Source organism: Sciurus carolinensis, chromosome 8 (assembly GCF_902686445.1).
Source record: "Sciurus carolinensis chromosome 8, mSciCar1.2, whole genome shotgun sequence".
NCBI classification, from domain to species: domain Eukaryota; kingdom Metazoa; phylum Chordata; class Mammalia; order Rodentia; family Sciuridae; genus Sciurus; species Sciurus carolinensis.
The window spans coordinates 119166233-119183315 of NC_062220.1; the positions used below are offsets into that span (position 1 = coordinate 119166233).

The 17083-nt window shown below is 41.4% G+C and overlaps 3 protein-coding genes and 1 pseudogene across 11 annotated transcripts in view; all 4 read left to right on the forward strand.

Moving 5' to 3' along the window:
- The window catches only part of LOC124991706 (immunoglobulin lambda-1 light chain-like), a 1192366-nt gene that overhangs the window by 878933 nt on the left and 296350 nt on the right, over positions 1 to 17083 (forward strand). The window lies entirely within an intron of this gene.
- The window catches only part of LOC124991707 (immunoglobulin lambda-1 light chain-like), a 1154667-nt gene that overhangs the window by 836775 nt on the left and 300809 nt on the right, over positions 1 to 17083 (forward strand). The window lies entirely within an intron of this gene.
- Positions 1 to 17083, forward strand: part of LOC124991709 (immunoglobulin lambda-1 light chain-like) — a 981515-nt gene that overhangs the window by 659108 nt on the left and 305324 nt on the right. The window lies entirely within an intron of this gene.
- Positions 9116 to 10992, forward strand: LOC124990510 (zinc finger protein 264-like; annotated as a pseudogene).

Genomic DNA, 17083 nt, shown 5'->3' on the forward strand with positions numbered 1-17083 from the left:
TCATTGAATCAATTTTTCATTCCTTAGTTTGTTTCTCTGTGCCTTCCTCAATCCCAATAATTCTTAAATTTGGTCATTTCATGATATCTCACAATTCTTCCAGATTTTGTTCATGATTTCTTATCATCTTCTTTGGTCAACTTTGCTTTCAAGATTACATATTTTTTCTTCAGTGTCTGAGGATCTGTCTTCCAAGTGATCAGGTCTGTTGGTGATGCTTTCTATTGAGTTTTTAATTTGGTTTATTTTTTCCTTCATTTCAAGTATTTCTGTTTTTTTTTTTTTCAGAATATCTTTCTCTTTATTGAAATGATCCTTTGCTTCATGCATTTGCTCTTTTAACTGTTGATTGGTTCAATCATCCAATGCCTGCATTTGTTGTCTTATCGTGTTTGCTTCTCTGATCATTCTAATTATGTACATTCTGAACTCTCTTCCTGACATTTCTTCTGCCATGCTGTCATTGGATTTATTGATGCAGCATCTTGTTTTGTTTGGGACACTTTCTTCCCTTGTTTTCTCATATTGCTCATGTATGTTCCCCTCTAGGAGTGCAAATCTGAGGTATTGAATTTTCCACCTATAGACTTAGAGTGTCCCTGAAGGTTTCCAATACCCACACCTTGACATGTGAGATCAATATTAGCAGCACACCATACAAATATTATACATTCTTAACTCAAACAGTCCCTTTTAAGATATTAACCATATTGTCTTAATAATCAGAGATTATGGGTCCAATTATTATTTAACAACTTAGCCAATAAGTTTTCAATAAGGACCACAATTTCTAATGGTGGACAAAGACGATGGGGAGGGTCAAATATATACCGTTAAAGAGATAAGAAGTGGGTCTATAGAGGTAGTATGTCATAGGAATAGTTTCGAAGCAAAATTGAAGGAATTTGGTGGTTAGCATATGGAAAGGGAGAAAGAGTCTCCAAGGAGGCAGAAAGATAAGAAAAAAATAGAGAGTATGAGAAAAATATTCATAAAAGTAGGAATAATATTAGGAATAATAGGAATAATTATAATATTACTACTAATAAATAATTCTACAGTAAAACTTTACAGTACTGTTCAAACCTGCTAGTCTTCAGTAGCCTGATGCCTGGGAGGAACTTGATAATGCAGTGACCCAAGAAGGGTGCTTCCCCTCTAGGGACGGTGGCTTCCAGGTGGGATATAATCCCTGCTAGTGGGCAGAGGTGCCTCCACATATTGAAAGATGATCAACTGTAGCAGGGGTGCTAGACTGCAGATTTGGGGCAGACTGGTCTGGGACCTGGTTCTCTGGGCTGGGACTCCCAGGTGTGGAAGTCTCCCGCAGCACTACTGGACTGCTTCTGAGCTGTTTTCTTGATACAGTGGGTTCTAGATTACAGAATTGTTTCCCACTGAGAAATAAGCAGAGAGATTAGTGTTGTCATTGGAATGCTGCTCTAGGCCATTCTTGATGACATTTCTTTAGATGGAAAAGGAATCTAGTCCACTGTGCTATAGTGATTTCATGTCATTCCAGTTCTATGGATGCAAGTCATAGCTTTACGCGGGTCACAACCCATGATGCCTGCCCTGACCTTGTTTACTCTGTAGAAGACGCTACTGAATTTCACCTCACCTCCAGCATATCCATGGAAGTACGGAAGTCCTTCAGGGCCACCCAGAAGTACGCCTGACCCTGAAGTCTTTCATGTCCCTTACTCTACAGCAGATACAAGCTTTTGAGTCCATTATGGTTGGTAAAACAAACAAAGAAACAAAAATCTCAACTGGTTATTGACAAAAAATTGAAATTCATTTCTAAGAGTTCAGAAGGCTGGGAAGTCCATGATTAAGGACTAGCAAACTCAGTATCTGTTAAGGGCTTCTCTTACTGCATCATCACACCCAGGAAGAGATGGAACCAAACCAGGGTCAAATTAGTGTTGCCTGGCATTTTGATTTGGTGGTCATCATATCCATGTGAGAGGACCCCTCAAAGCATTATTTGTTCCATAAAGGTGAGATTCTTAATACAGTTGCATTGATGATTAAGTTGCATCATAATTTTGGAAGAAGCACAAATACTCAAAGACATGGCAGTGTCTCTGTTACCAGTTTGACCTGCCTCAGGTCAGCAGATCCATGTTTGTGGTGGGCAGGGTGCTCAGGAGACTGTTCCAAGATGGGGGTTATGGAATTGAAATACTCATATGTGATCCTTGACTACGGTGAAACTGAGGGGCTACAGATGCCAGGAGAAAGGGACAAGTTTTTCCTCTGTACAAAGGCTACCTACACTCACCAAGTTCATACACTACTGGTGCTGAGATTGATGAGAAGGAACACCCTGGTGGTGACCCTGGTGGTACAGAGTCAATAGAGCACACCCAGGGGTTGGGAAGGGGTTTCTTGCAACTGCTCCTTCATTGTAATACCCATAATTCCATTCCTCTCCTGTAGTTTGTGTGGCCTCCTACAAGGTGACTGAGAAATCCTTGGTGTCAGTGGCTCCAGGACAGACAGTCTGGTGCACCTCTGGGGGTAACGACCTTGGAAGCTCTTTATGAACTGGTTGCAGCAGAAGCCAGGCCAAATTCTGAGCTGGTCATCTACAGAGGTAGCAAGAGATCTTTAGGGATCCCTGACTAATTTTATGGCCCCAATTCAGGGAATGATGCAACGCTGACCATCAAGTAGGTACATGCTTTGGACAAAGCCATTACTGTAAGGAAGTGAAGCTCACAGTGACACAGGCAAATGGGTAATTGAGACAAAACTCTGCTACTTGCATGGCTCCCAATTTGCTTCCCATGGCTCCCAGTTTGCTTCCCATTGTGGTCACACTGATGGGTAAGAACAGGTCATGAGGAGTGGAAGTTTCCAATTCTGCCCCTGCCTTTCCATTTCAGAAAGATTATGATTGGTTCCTGGACCTCTCCAGTCTCAGCCGATTCCATTAAGATGATCAGGATGTTTAGAATGATTCAAACTGCCAGTTCCCTAATACTCTAGAAACTATCAGGCACCACTAAAGGTATGAGAGTAATACATAGAGTAATCCCTCAGATACTATCATTTTATTGTCTCAGAAGAGGAACATAAAGATGTTCATCAAGGAACATGAGATTTGGAGCTTGCACTTGAATGTTATTGCACAATTTACAAGTAAGGAACTGGGTAGAATTTGGACACATTTATGGAATAATACCAAAGGTCATTAAGTGAGTCTTAACTACTAACCCTTTCTTTGATAAAAAAACAAATTAGTCTGGGTGAAAACTGAATGCAGAGCAGTGGCTTTGTGTGAACAGTTGGTTTCCAGGAATGTCCTGAAGCAAAGAGTAACCTGGTTGCTCTTTTGCTTCTTCCTCCTCGACACTACTGTCCAGGTCTCATAGTGAGCCTGACACCACTGGCCTTAGTCCTCAGCACAAACCACACTCACTGGAGGATGGAAAAGACCTTGAGAGAGGGAGGAGCCTGACAAGTTCCCTGAGAGAAACTGATACCAGCATCAACTATAGAGCTGAGAAGCAATGGCTAAGCTGGCCTATTCCTGCAGTATTCATCCCCCCAGTAATACAGATGACCTTGTTAGGAACTGGCTAATGGCATGAAGGGGTGAGGTCCAGCTTGAACAAATGTGCCGCCTCTCAAAATCCATAACTGACTGGGCTTGGGTGAATTCCAGAAGGACTAGAGACTGGCCGTCCCTGCTCCAGCTCCTTTCTTACTGCACCCCCAGGTGCCTGTCTCCCTCTTCAGGGATAACTTGTCTTCCATCACCCTCACTGCCTCCTTCACCTCCGTGCTGTCCCCTGCCCCTGCTCCCTATGCCAAAGGACTCACCTCTGCATATGCAGGCCCCTCCCTCTGCTCAAGGCCTATCCTGTGCAAGCCCTGGAATTGATTCTAGTACCACCAAAGAAACAAACAAAAACATGACTAAATAAACAAATGGTGCATGTGTTTCTTTGCACATTCTCTTCCTATCCACGTTTAGTACCAAGAAGTATCAGGAAACAAAATCAGGGCAATTCATATCATTCTCTTTAGTATATACTCTTGTGCTGATATGATCAGGTCTTTCCTATGTCCATTGTGATTGCTACCATTCTCGGAGAATGTCCTGGAGGCAAGAGTGTTTAGAATTGATAGGAAAGGAAAGGAAAACATGATTTCTATCCTGTTCATCATGAATCATCTTCCTCATGATTCAAGCCTGAATGAGGGTCTTTCGCTGTCCCATAGAGGCTCCTTCCAGTCCCAGGACTGCTTGGAATCATGGGCTGGGGATACAAACAAAAAACTCACCTCTGACCACTAACACAACAATGTCCTGTCCTCCTATCCTTCCTTCTATGGTTTATAGTTCAAGGTTGCACACAGAGCTGTGTCATTCATTCTGGGCAGATTTTCTTTTTCATCTGCTTGATCTTGAGTGAGAGAGTGGAGTGTGTACTTACTACAACTCACTTGGAATTAAATCATAATAATACCATTTTTCACTATGTAAATTCAGTCACTATGAACCATGGAGGTTTGCATCATCAGAAGAGTCACCTCTGGGCAATAGATTTTCAGGAATGGCCTGAAGCAGAGAATGCCTTAGTTACTATTTACTTCTTTATTTCCCTGGAAATGATGTTTCTTAGGTACAATAGTAAAGATGACACATGTGGCCTCAGTCCTCAACACCAGCCAAACTCACTCAGGATAGCAGTGATCATAAGAGAGGGAGGAGAATGTGATATTCCCAGAGGGACACACACACACACACACACGTACCACCACAATCACCATCATGCACAATGATGGAAGTTGCTGGATCAACTGCCCCCTATTGCAGAATATATGCCCACAGGATATAAATTACCAAGTCATAGTGCCCCAAGGTGGCTCTGGGTACAGGAACCAGATGATGGACATGCACCTCCCTTGGTCTTCAGTTCCATGGACTGGGCGGGTATGGAAGCCTGTGTCTCCATGCTCCAGCTTCTCCCCAGCAGCATCTGCAGGACCTTCACTCCCTTTGCAAGGCCTACTTCTCTCCTACCACTCTCACTGCTCCCTCAACTCTATGGTCTCCCTCCCTCTCTCCCTGCTCCAAGGTTCCATTCCCTATACCCAGGACCTATTCCCAGGAGCAAACCCCCAGCACCCTGACTCCTACCTGTTTCTGAGAGCAGTGCAGAGTCATACTTCTGAGGTGAACACCTGAGAATGAGACCTTGGAGTCTCCTCAGACTTAGCTGCCCCTATTAGAAGTGACCTTGAAATTCCTGTCACCCACCTGCTCATGAGAGAGGGGAGCATGCAATAATGCAGAGAGAACCAGCGGGAACCAGTTCAGCCATGCTCAGCACAGCTCAGTAGAGCAGAATAGATCCACACTCTCCCACAGGTTCTCCAACCTAACCTGGTCATAGCCCCCAACCTGAACACTGAATTCGACTCCCAGTGACAGTCCTGGCATGATAGGAGGCAGTGATTGGCTATGTGGGACACAATCCCTGGGACCTAGTTGACAATCATCTTTTCACCTCCCTTTTCTTCCCCTAAAGGGATTAGAACATGAATTCAGGGTGCTGTGTCATCTTCTCTCTATGACATTACTGATCTCTTCTCCTGGGCAACTGAGTTTCAACCTTACCTGATCTGAAATTTGGACAGCTATACAAACATTAGGACATACATTTTTCAAATATAAATGATAGAAAGCAATGAAACCTGTCATATTTATTGTGGTAAGAGTGAGAGGTTCAAAGTCTTAGAATCTCTTGTCCTTCCTCAGAGGAAATCCTCAAGGAAAGGGGATCCACATGCATTGTGATTTCTCCATCTTTGGTGAGGTCTCTCTGGGTCTGAAGAAGCAGGACATGCTTAGTTTTATCAAAGAGCAGTTGAGACTGGTTTACAAATCCTTCACCATGAACTCTGAGGTTCATAATGAAATAAAAACATGAGTAATAGAAATTGTGATGAGTGATGATGATATTGACCATGTAGGGACAAGACTGAACTTTACTAGAGAAACATCCTGGTCTCCTACTGACTCTGCAGCAGGTCTCATTCCATAGGGAATCACCAGTCTTGGATGCAAATACACAGGAGCCTGGCTCAATAGACAACATCCCACATGTTTCTTATAACTTTTCTCTATCTTCAGAAGGTCTGAGAAGCAAGCCCTCTCAGTTTTCCCTACAGAAAACAAAGTACACGGAATGGAAAATTCACCCTGATACAGAGTCAGAGAATTAGCCTGCTGCCGACTGCACCCCATGGATGCCACTTCTCTGTGCTGTGTTTGGTAGGGCAAGGTATGTGCAGTTGGCACAGAATGAGGGTGGATGCCCTAAAGACACCTGATTAGATGATATGGGCTTTAAGGTCACCGGGAGGTGGGAGATACTGCTCCTACGCCCCTTCACTAGCAAGTGGAAGTAGATCTACTCTTGGGAGCAGTGGGAAAGGGGCTGTGGCAGCAAAAGGGGAGGACAAGAGGAATGTCCATCCAGTGGGTCAATAACAGTCACCAGGTCCCTGCCTGGACTGCAGTGAGCACATTCTGATGATCATACTCAAAATGTCAAGAGCCTGAAACAGTGGGGGCCTTACCTGGGAAATGCCCTGAAGGTGCCTGTGAGTCACTGGGGAGACAACACCAAGGTCCCTCTACGTGGGAGTTCCTTATGAGCAGATGGCACGTGTACCTGTGTCCTTTACCCAGGACCGCTGCCTGAGTGTCCGGCCCAATTCCAGAGCATTTTCTCTTATTGTCCAGCAGTAGTGCCAGAACTAACGCCTCTATCCTGGGAACTTCCAGAGATGCCTGCAACCTCCACCCTGCCTCTCATTCTATTTCCAGGCAGATCTACCCTGAGGACTGCAGCTTCTGTGCTCACCAGCAGTCTCAGGTGGAGACAGAGGACATGCAGGGCCTTATCTTTGCCTAGAGTACACACCCTCCTTTAGGACACTCTGCAGAGTGAAGCAGACAATCACCTGCCTCAGGCCACATTCTGGTTATCAGCTCAGTGACAGAATCCTCCTCAGTGGAGAAAACCTGACCACTGGATCTCCTGAGCTCAGCTGTGTTCAAACCTACTATGTCACTGATGATCTTTACAGAGATCAAGGTGCCTGAAATGTGTTTCTCAGGCAGGTATGATTTTGGGACATTTTAAGAAGGTTATGTCAACTTTGATGCAAAAATCAGGGAGGTGGGGGGACAGAGAATGACCCGCATACCATTGCTAGTTCATCATGGGAAGGGAAATATCCTAGAAAGGGAACAAACATATGTTTAAATGAAACTAGAAACAGTGAAGATTCCAAAAAACAAATGGTTGTTTCCCACAGGACCTACTAAATATAAAACTGGAGGATAATTAAAACAATTACCAGGACATCAGTGTGTTGGGCGACAGTTTCCTGCAACCTAATCAACAGTTTCCTGTGTGATTAGATCCAGGAAGACAGGGAGAGGATGGGGCATGGAGAGATAAGAGTATTTAAAGAACCAAACGAGAAAAATGTTTCACAATTGGGAAAACCTGAACTCAACAAGAAAGTAACTCCACAAAATCAATCCCAGAAACATAAAGAATACAGTGCTACCACATATGTTGTCACTTGTTTGAAACAACAGTGAAGGGACACTTGGAGCTTAATGAAAGGAGCAGATTGTTCATCAGAAACAGTAGAGGAAGAAAGTAGGGGAGAAACACATTTAAAATATGATAGGAAAGAAATCTGACGACCTGAAATCCCTTACCTAGGGATAATATCTTCTAAAAATTAAGACAAAATGAAACTTTCATATACATTAAAATTCGCTTGCATCCAGGCATAGACACAGGCATGCTTGTAATTCCAGTGACTCAGGAGGCTGAGGCCAGAGGATTAAAAGTTTCAGGACAGTCTCAGTAATTTCTTGAGACCCTCAACAGCTCAGTGAAACCCTGTCTCAAAATAAAAAGAAAAAATGAACGAGTTATATTTCAGAGGCAAAGCACCCCCCTAATCAATATTTCCCTAAATTCACATGCAGTCTCTCACTTACAACAATACTATGGAATCCCTCAGAGAAGTAAATGACATAATGTAGAAAAGTGCGTTTACATGTAATAATGGAAGAAAAGGCGTAATTCTGAATCATTTTATCCTCTCTAAAAAATCATTGAAGAAAATTAATCAAAATATATATTTGTTTTAGACTGTATTAAATGGAAATTATGAAACAAGTAGCACAAAAGCAGAGAGAATGAAGCACATGTTATGAAGTTCTTATTTATATATAAAGTATTTAATATCACTTTAAGGTAGATATTTTTCAGCAATATATATGCACTGTAAGATGTATAGCACCATCAAAATAAAACCATTTTAACATCAAAAGTTACAGATGATAAGCTGTATTAATCAGATTTCTCCTTGGAAATAGAATTAATAGGTGACATAGCAGACATAAGATAAGGTAGATATAGATATAGATAGATTGAAAGATGACAGGGAGTAGATGTAGGATAAAATAGGTAAATAGAGATCATAGCTATAGATAAAATTTTTGTGTGTAGTATTTCCTTGTTATTTGCAGGAATTCATAAAGACATAAGAAAGAAACATGAATATATTTAGCACAGATGCATTTTTAGAAAATATTTACAAGACATGTATTGTGGAATCTAAAGATGCAGAACAAAAAATATTGAGGGTCAAATGCAGGGATATATGTAAATATATATTACCTGTAGTCCTGTATACCTTATCATTATTGGTAAATCCTGAGAGATTCATCATTAGGCAATTTTATCATCCATGGTCATCATGCAGTATACTTAACACAAATGTAGATGGTACAGCCTGGCTGTGACGTCCCTGCCCCGTCCCTGCTCTGGGGAAAGAGCCGGCGGCATTCAGCAAGGGAGCAGGAGCTAGTTAACCAGGGGCCTCCCTGGGTGTCTGGGAGGCTCACCACACCCATGGACTCATTATTCCTTGGGCTCCGGATCCACGCGGTTTCCTGCATTGCTGGTGCTACTTTTGAGCGAGCAAGGCTGCAGCGCCTCATACATGCACGTGCACATAAATATTTTCAGGAATTCCTTAAGTGTACTTAGGAGTAAAAATGGGTGTACACACTGCACAACCTCAGTGCATTAGAGTCACTCTGACGTGGAAGACAGTCAGGGTTCCCCTCGGGCCTTGGACCAGAGTCACATGTTACATTCTTCCCTGTGTTAAGGTGAATAATTTGGGGTATGTGACCTTCGAGGATGTGGCTGTGATTTTCACCCAGGAGGAGAGGGCAGCTGAACCCAGCTCAGAGAACCTTATACCAGGAGATGATGTTGGAAAACTGTGGGTTACTGGTCTCCCTAGGGTATCCTCTTCCAAACCCCGAGCTGATATTCCAGCTGGAGAACGGGCAGCAGTTATGGACAGTGATGACAGACCTCTCCCAGAGTACCTGTCTAGGTGACAGTGGAAAACCTAAAGCCACCAAACGTTTTACTTGTGAGCCAGACTAGTGGGAGGGTGCCCTCCTCCAGGGACTGTTAACACAAGGGGCCGAAGGGGGCTCCCAGCTGGTGCATGTCAGGGGTCAGGACGTGCAATCCGCAGTGCAGGAGGGACACTTGAGACCAGGCATAGAGCTGCAGGAGAAGCTTCCTGGGACAATTAGCCCTGGACATGGTGGTTTAGTGGCAGTTGAGGACCCAGGTTCCAGGATTATACAGGATGAGGAGGAAAATATCTCCAAATGTAAGGAATGTGGGAAAGTGTTTAACAAGAAACACCTCCTTGCTGGACACGAGAAAATCCACTCTGGTATGAAACTCTGTGTGTGCACAGAGTGTGGGAAGACCTTCATTAAGTGCACACACCTCCTCTAGCACCAGATGGTCCACACGGGGGAGAGGCCCTAGGACTGCCTTGAGTGTGGGCAGGCCTTCAACACAGGTCCTACCTCACACAGTGCCAGCGCATCCTCAGCGGGGAGAAGCCTTATAAATGCAGCTAATGTGGAATGGCCTTCACCCACCTCTCCAATTTTGTCTTGCATAGCAAGAGAAAAACTGGACAGAAATCCTTTGTGTGCACTGAGTGTGGGCAGGTCTTCTGGCAAAGGGGAGGTTTCCTGAAACACTACGTGGTCCAGGGTGGAGAGAATCCCTATGAGTGTTTTGAGAGTGGCCAGGTCCTCAAGCACAGGTTGTATCTCCTGTGGCACCAGCAGACTCACACTGGGAAGGAACCCTAGGAGTGCAGGGAGTGTGGGAAGGCATTCCTGGATTGCACAGCCCTGATCCACCACTATGTCATCCACACTGGGGAGAAGCCCTTTTTGGGCCTCCAGTGTGGGGAGGTCTTCAACCACAGGTCGAACCTCAAGAGGCACCAGCACATTCCCACCTGAGAGAAGCCTTTTGTGTGCAGTGACTGTGGGAAGGCCTTCACCCACTGCTCCACTTACATTCTACATAGGGCCCACACTGGAGAGCAAGGAATGTGGGAAAGCTTTCACCAATCGGAAAGACCTCATTGGCCACTTCAGCATCCACACAGGAGAGAAGCTCTACGAGTGTGTGCAGTGCGGGAAGGCCTTTGCCCGCATGTCAGGCCACACTGGGCACAAGTGGATTCACAGTGGGGAGAAGCCTTTGGAATGTATGGAGTGTGGGAAATCCTCTTGTTGGAGCACAAACGTCATCTGGCATGCCATCATCCACATGGGAGAGAAGCCCTGTAAGTGCATTGAGTGCAGGAAGGCCTTCATCTGCAGATTGCCCCTCACTCAGCACCAGAGGATGTGCTCTGGGAGGAACCCTGTCAGCGTGGCAGAGGAGGGTCCACCTTTCTTATGTGCTCACATCTCCTTTATCCTCATGGGGAAAGACTTTTTGAATGTAAACCAAAGGAAATCTATTGCCGGAGGAAACATCCTCCTCAGCCTCAGATCATTCATACCAAAGAGAAACCCCACAAGTGTCTTCACTATGAGAAACGTTATGTGTTATCTGGACACTCAGGTGGAAATGGGCCCAGCCCAGAGCCTTATTCTGAGTCCATCCAGGAGAGTCCTAGACATAGGTAAACCATCAGCTACACTTTCCTTCTTGTTTACAGTAGAGTGTTTTCTCAGGAATTATTTTTAAAAGAAGGGATGTAGAAGTTGACAAAACACAAACACAGGTCTTTTCAGACTTTCTGCCAAGCCTGTGGCACTTTATCTTTAATTTCTAGATTATCTGGGGCAAGGGGAGTGAAGTTTCAGAGGTCAAATACCTTGACCCTTTTTGTGTGTGTCTTGTATATATATTCCTTGAAAATATAACTATCAGAAAAGTTAGTTGAGGGGAGGTCTGCAATCTCTCACTTTATGTTTTCTGTATTCCATAATGTTTCTTTACTCTTGAGGAGCTTGACTTTTAGAGAATTAGGGAGCTTGTGTCATTAAGTATTTTCTATTAAGACAATAAAAATTAACATATGAATGGGGTATTTTACCAGTTAAGACTATTGAAGCATTGAGCCCGGTGCAGTGGCACACACCTGTAATCCCAGCTGCTTGGGAGGCTGATGCAGGAGGATTGTGAGTTCAAAGCCAGCCTCAGCAACTTAGCAAGACCCTAAGAAATGCAGCAAGACGCTGTCTCTAAATAAAATATAAAAAAGGACTGGGGATATGGGTTGGTGGTTAAGTGACCCTGGGTTCAATCTTTGGGATTAAAAAACACACAAAAAAAACAAAGCTATTTAAGGGTTGACAGTTTTTTGTTTTTTTTTTTTTTTGAAAAAAGGACAAACCCTTTTTTTACATGTATGTTTTGTTTTTATTTTGGGGTGGGAGTTTGCTTTTGGTGATCAATCCTTGGGCGTCACACGTGCTAGGCAAGTGCTCAATCAGGAAGTACACCCAGATCCCTTTTTTCTTTCTTTCATTTCTTTCTTCTGTCCTTTCTTTCTTTCCTTTTTTTTGTTTTTTTTTTTTTTTTAAAGTTTTGTATCAGGATTTGCTAAATTACCCAGGGTGATCTTTAACTTGTGATCCTCCTGAATCCCAGTAAGTTGGATTATGGAATTTACCTTTTCTCCTGATCCTCTATGTTGTTTTAAAAACCTAACTTGTGGACATTTTCTTGGTTTCTGTGTATTGATTACCGTAGCTGAGTGGCAATTCTTCAAACTGGGTAAAGTGATTATGATTATTTAAAACTCTTTAGCATTTGTTGTTCCTTTAACTTTCAATATTCATTGTGGGATAAGTTTTTTCAATATTACATAAAAATCTTGGTAGACTTTTCATAAAATTAAATCTGATCAGTAAAAGAAAGAATACAAACAACAATAAATGCTGATGAGACTGTGGGGAAATAGGTACATGAATACATTGTTGGTGGTACTGCAGAGGAATACAACCACTCTGAATGGCAGCACGGAGATTCCACAAAAGACTAGGAATGTAACAAATAGATGACATGGCTATCACAATCTTTATTGTTTTCCCCAAGTTTTGAAAATAGGCAGGGTGAGAGAGAGGGGTTTGTTTTCATTTGTCTTCATGTAGCTATTCCCTTCATTAATTGTTTAAAATGCTGCCTTTTTTTTTTTTCAAAATACATTTTGGCCCTATATATCCATACAGCCATTTGAATGTTTGTAGCCACACAGTTCACAGTAGATAAATTATGAATTCAACCCAGATGATCATCAATAGATGAATGAATCAAGAATTAATCAAGAGAGGCGGGCCAAGATGGCGGACTTTTCAATATCGTCCTTGAAACTCTAGCCAGAGCAATTAGACAGACCAAAGAAATTAAAGGGATACGAATAGGAAAAGAAGAACTCAAACTATCCCTATTTGCTGATGATATGATAGTATACTTAGAGGAACCAGGAAATTCCACCAGAAAACTTTTAGATCTCATAAGTGAATTCAGTAAAGTAGCGGGATATAAGATCAATGCACATAAATCTAAGGCATTTTTATACATAAGCAATGAATCTTCAGAAAGAGAAATTAGGAAAACTACCCCATTCACAATAGCTTCGAAAAAAAAAAAAGTATTTGGGAATCAATCTCACAAAAGAGGTGAAAGACCTCTACAATAAGAACTACAGAACACTAAAGAAAGAAATTCAAGAAAACCTTAGAAGATGGAAAGATCTCCCATGTTCTTGGATAGGAAGAATTAATATTGTCAAAATGGCCATACTATCAAAAGTGCTATACAGATTCAATGCAATTCCAATTAAAATCCCAATGATGTACCTTACAGAAATAAAGCAAGCAATTATGAAATTCATCTGGAAGAATAAAAAACCCAGAATAGCTACAGCAATCCTTGGCAGAAAGAGTGAAGCAGGGGGTATCACAATACCAGATCTTCAACTCTACTATAAAGCAATAGTAACAAAAACGGCATGGTATTGGTACCAAAAGAGAAAGGTGAATCAATGGTACAGAATAGAGGATACAGACACAAACTCAAATAAATACAATTTTCTCATACTAGACAAAGGGGCCAAAAATATGCAATGGAGAAAAGATAGCCTCTTCAACAAATGGTGCTGGGAGAATTGGAAATCCATATGCAACAGAATGAAACTAAACACATATCTCTCACCATGCACGAAACTAAACTCAAAATGGATTAAGGATCTTGGAATCAGACCAGAGACCTTGCATCTTATAGAAGAAAAAGTAGGTCAGAGCTTCAACATGTCGGCTTAGGACCAGACTTCCTCAAGAGGGCTCCCATAGCACAAGAAATAAAAGCAAGAATTAATAACTGGGATAGATTCAAACTAAAAAGCTTTCTCTCAGCAAAGGAAACTATCAGCAATGCGAAGAAAGAGCCTACAGAGTGGGAGAAAATCTTTGCCAATCATACTTCAGATAGAGCACTAATCTCCAGAATCTATAAAGAACTCAAAAAACTCTGCACCAATAATGTAAATAATCCAATTGATAAATGGGCTAAAGAAATGAATAGACACTTCACAGAAGAAGATATACAAGCAATCAACAAACATATGGAAAAATGTTCAACATCTCTAGTAATAAGAGAAATGCAAATCAAAACCACCCTAAGATTCCATCTCACCCCAATTAGAATGGCGATTATCAAGAATACAAGCAACAACAGGTGTTGGCGAGGATGTGGGGAGAAAGGTACACTCTTACATTGCTGGTGGGGCTGCAAATTAGTGCAGCCACTCTGGAAAGCAGTGTGGAGCTTCCTTAGAAAATTTGGAATGGAACCACTATTTGACCCAGCTATCCCACTCCTTGGCCTATACCCAAAGGACTTAAAATCAGCATATTACAGAGATACAGCCACATCAATGTTCATAGCTGCTCAGTTCACAATAGCCAGATTGTGGAACCAACCTAGATGTCCTTCAATTGATGAATGGATAAAGGAATTGTGGTATATATATACAATGGAATATTACTAAGCCATAAAGAATGATAAAATTATGGCATTTGCAGGCAAATGGATGAAACTGGAGAATATCATGCTAAGTGAGATAAGCCAATCTCAAAAAAACAAAGGAAGAATGATATTGCTAATAAGTGGATGATGACACATAATGGGGGGTGGGAAGGGTTAGTGTTGGGGTTGGAGTTGTGTTTAGGGAGAGGGGCAGGAATGGAAGAAGGAAGGACTGTATAGATGGAGGGGAGGGGTTGGAGGGGAGGGGGGGAAGGGAAAAAACGGCAGAAAAAAAAAGAATTAATCAAGAAAGTGTGGTATGGAATACAAATGAGTTCTAGTTATGCATAAAAAAAAGAAAAAAAAAATTATGGCATCTGCTGATAGAGTGGGTGGAAATGGAGAGTGTCAAGCAAGTGAAATAAACCAAAGTCAGAAACTCAAAGGTCAAATGTTTTCTCTCATCTGGGGAACTAGAGTACAATAAGGGAAAGTGGAAGAAAGGATAGGATAATATAAAGAACCAAACAAATACAAATTAACAGATGGGAGAAAAAAAGCCAAATAGAGCCAAGGAAGAAGGATGGGAGAGGCGAGGGAGGAAGGAAGGGAAAAGGAGGCATCATGAACTGAAATCAAGTTATAGGCATGCATGAGGGTGTCAGCACAAACCCAACTACTATATGTAACTATAAATAAAGATCTACTAAAATTAAAATAGGTTAAAAATGCCAAGATCCTTAATGCTACTTCTAGATAAAAACAAAGCAAAACAAGCAATTCTCCTCATAATGGCCTCTGCTCATTTCTTACAGATCATTTGGAATCACTATGATTTTTCGGTGTTCCTCACCATTTTTAACTTAGAAAAGTATCAAGCATACAAAAATCATGTATACAATATAATGGTCATTTGTACCTTCTTCCCAGCACAAGCTTACAAAAATCAAGTATACAATATAATGGTCATTTTTACCTTCTACCCAGCATAATAAATAAAATATTTTGAAAACGTGTGCATCAGTTTTTCCATCACTTCCTCTCCGCTAGTCTCCAAGATCTAGATCTTGATCCTAGAACTGAGGGAAAATGAGGCACACATGCTGAATCAAATTGAGGAAGTGGGGCCTCGAAGATGGAGGTGAGCACAGAAGACAGGCAGGGAAGCCAAGGTGTCTTCACTCACGGTGGGACAGCCCTTGCATAAACATGTTGTCTGAAAGACTATGAAGGACTCTCTGTCCATATTCATGCTGGGAGAAGATCTGCAGTCTATCTATCCAGATAACATACTTCAGTCCTCACTGCAATCTTAAGATTTACAGGTATAAGTTTCCCTCCATTGATGAAGCTGTATTTCCTAAATATTGCATGTTGTGATTTTCTGTATAATAATTTGAAATGTTCTAATATATATATGGTGATTATATATATTTTTTTAAATTATTTTTTTTAATTTCTACAGACAGCATTTTGATTCAGGTACACAAATGGGGCACATCTTTTTGTTTCTACAGTTGTTCATGATATAGATTCATACCATTCTTGTAATTATACATGTACATTGGTTATTGATATTTGTCTCATTCCACCATTTTTCATACACTCTCCCTCTCATTTCCCTCTACATAATCTAAAGTTCCTCCATTCTTCTCTCATCCCCCACCCTCCAGCCGCATTACATATCACCATCCACTTATCGTGGAAAACATTGTGTCTTTCTTTTTGGGGTTTGGCTTATTTCTCTGAGCATCATATTCTCCAATTCCACCCATTTATCTGCAAATGCCATAATATTATTCTTTATGACTAAATAATATTTCATTGAGTATATATACCACATCAATCCTTGATTTATACCCAAACAGTTAAAATTAGCATACTACAGTAACACAGCCACATCAACATTTATAGCAGCTCAATTCACAATAGCTAGATTGTGGAACCAAACTAGATGCCCTGCAACAGATGAATGGATAAAGGAACCGTGATTAGATTTTAACCTACAAATTATGTGAAGGTCTACTTTTTTATTTCCAATTGATGGGTGATTTTGTAATTTTCTTCATTTATTAATTCAATTTGATTCTCTATGTATGCATGTAATTGTGCTTATTAATATTTCATATGTGAACTAGAATATGGACAATCCTGGGAAGCATCCTGTAGATACTTGAAAAATATCATTTGTATTCTCTTTCTGCAGGTGAAATTTTCACAAATTCATTTAGTTCAAGTTCATTTCCCAGTGTTGTTCAAGTATTTGATATTCTTATTGAATTTCTGTATAGTCATTATATCAATCTCCAAGGGGGAGGTATTGAAATGCTAGTCAACTTCTCAAATCATGGGCACATTTACCTTATTCTGCAGACAAGAGACCTCCTATGCTATCTCAATACTATCTAAAATTAAAGGCAGAATTCCAAACACGTGACAATACCACAGTATTTGTCAATGATAACAGTCATGCTCCTTTACTGGTTAGGATACCATCAGGTTTTTAAATTTTTTTTTTCTTTCCTTCAAGAAACTCATACTTCAATATCCATCAGAAACTGAACACACATATGTACTGAATACAATAGAAAACACAAAAAAGTAGGTGCATATGTACAAAATAGCTCCCAGTGGATTCTTTGTGGTAA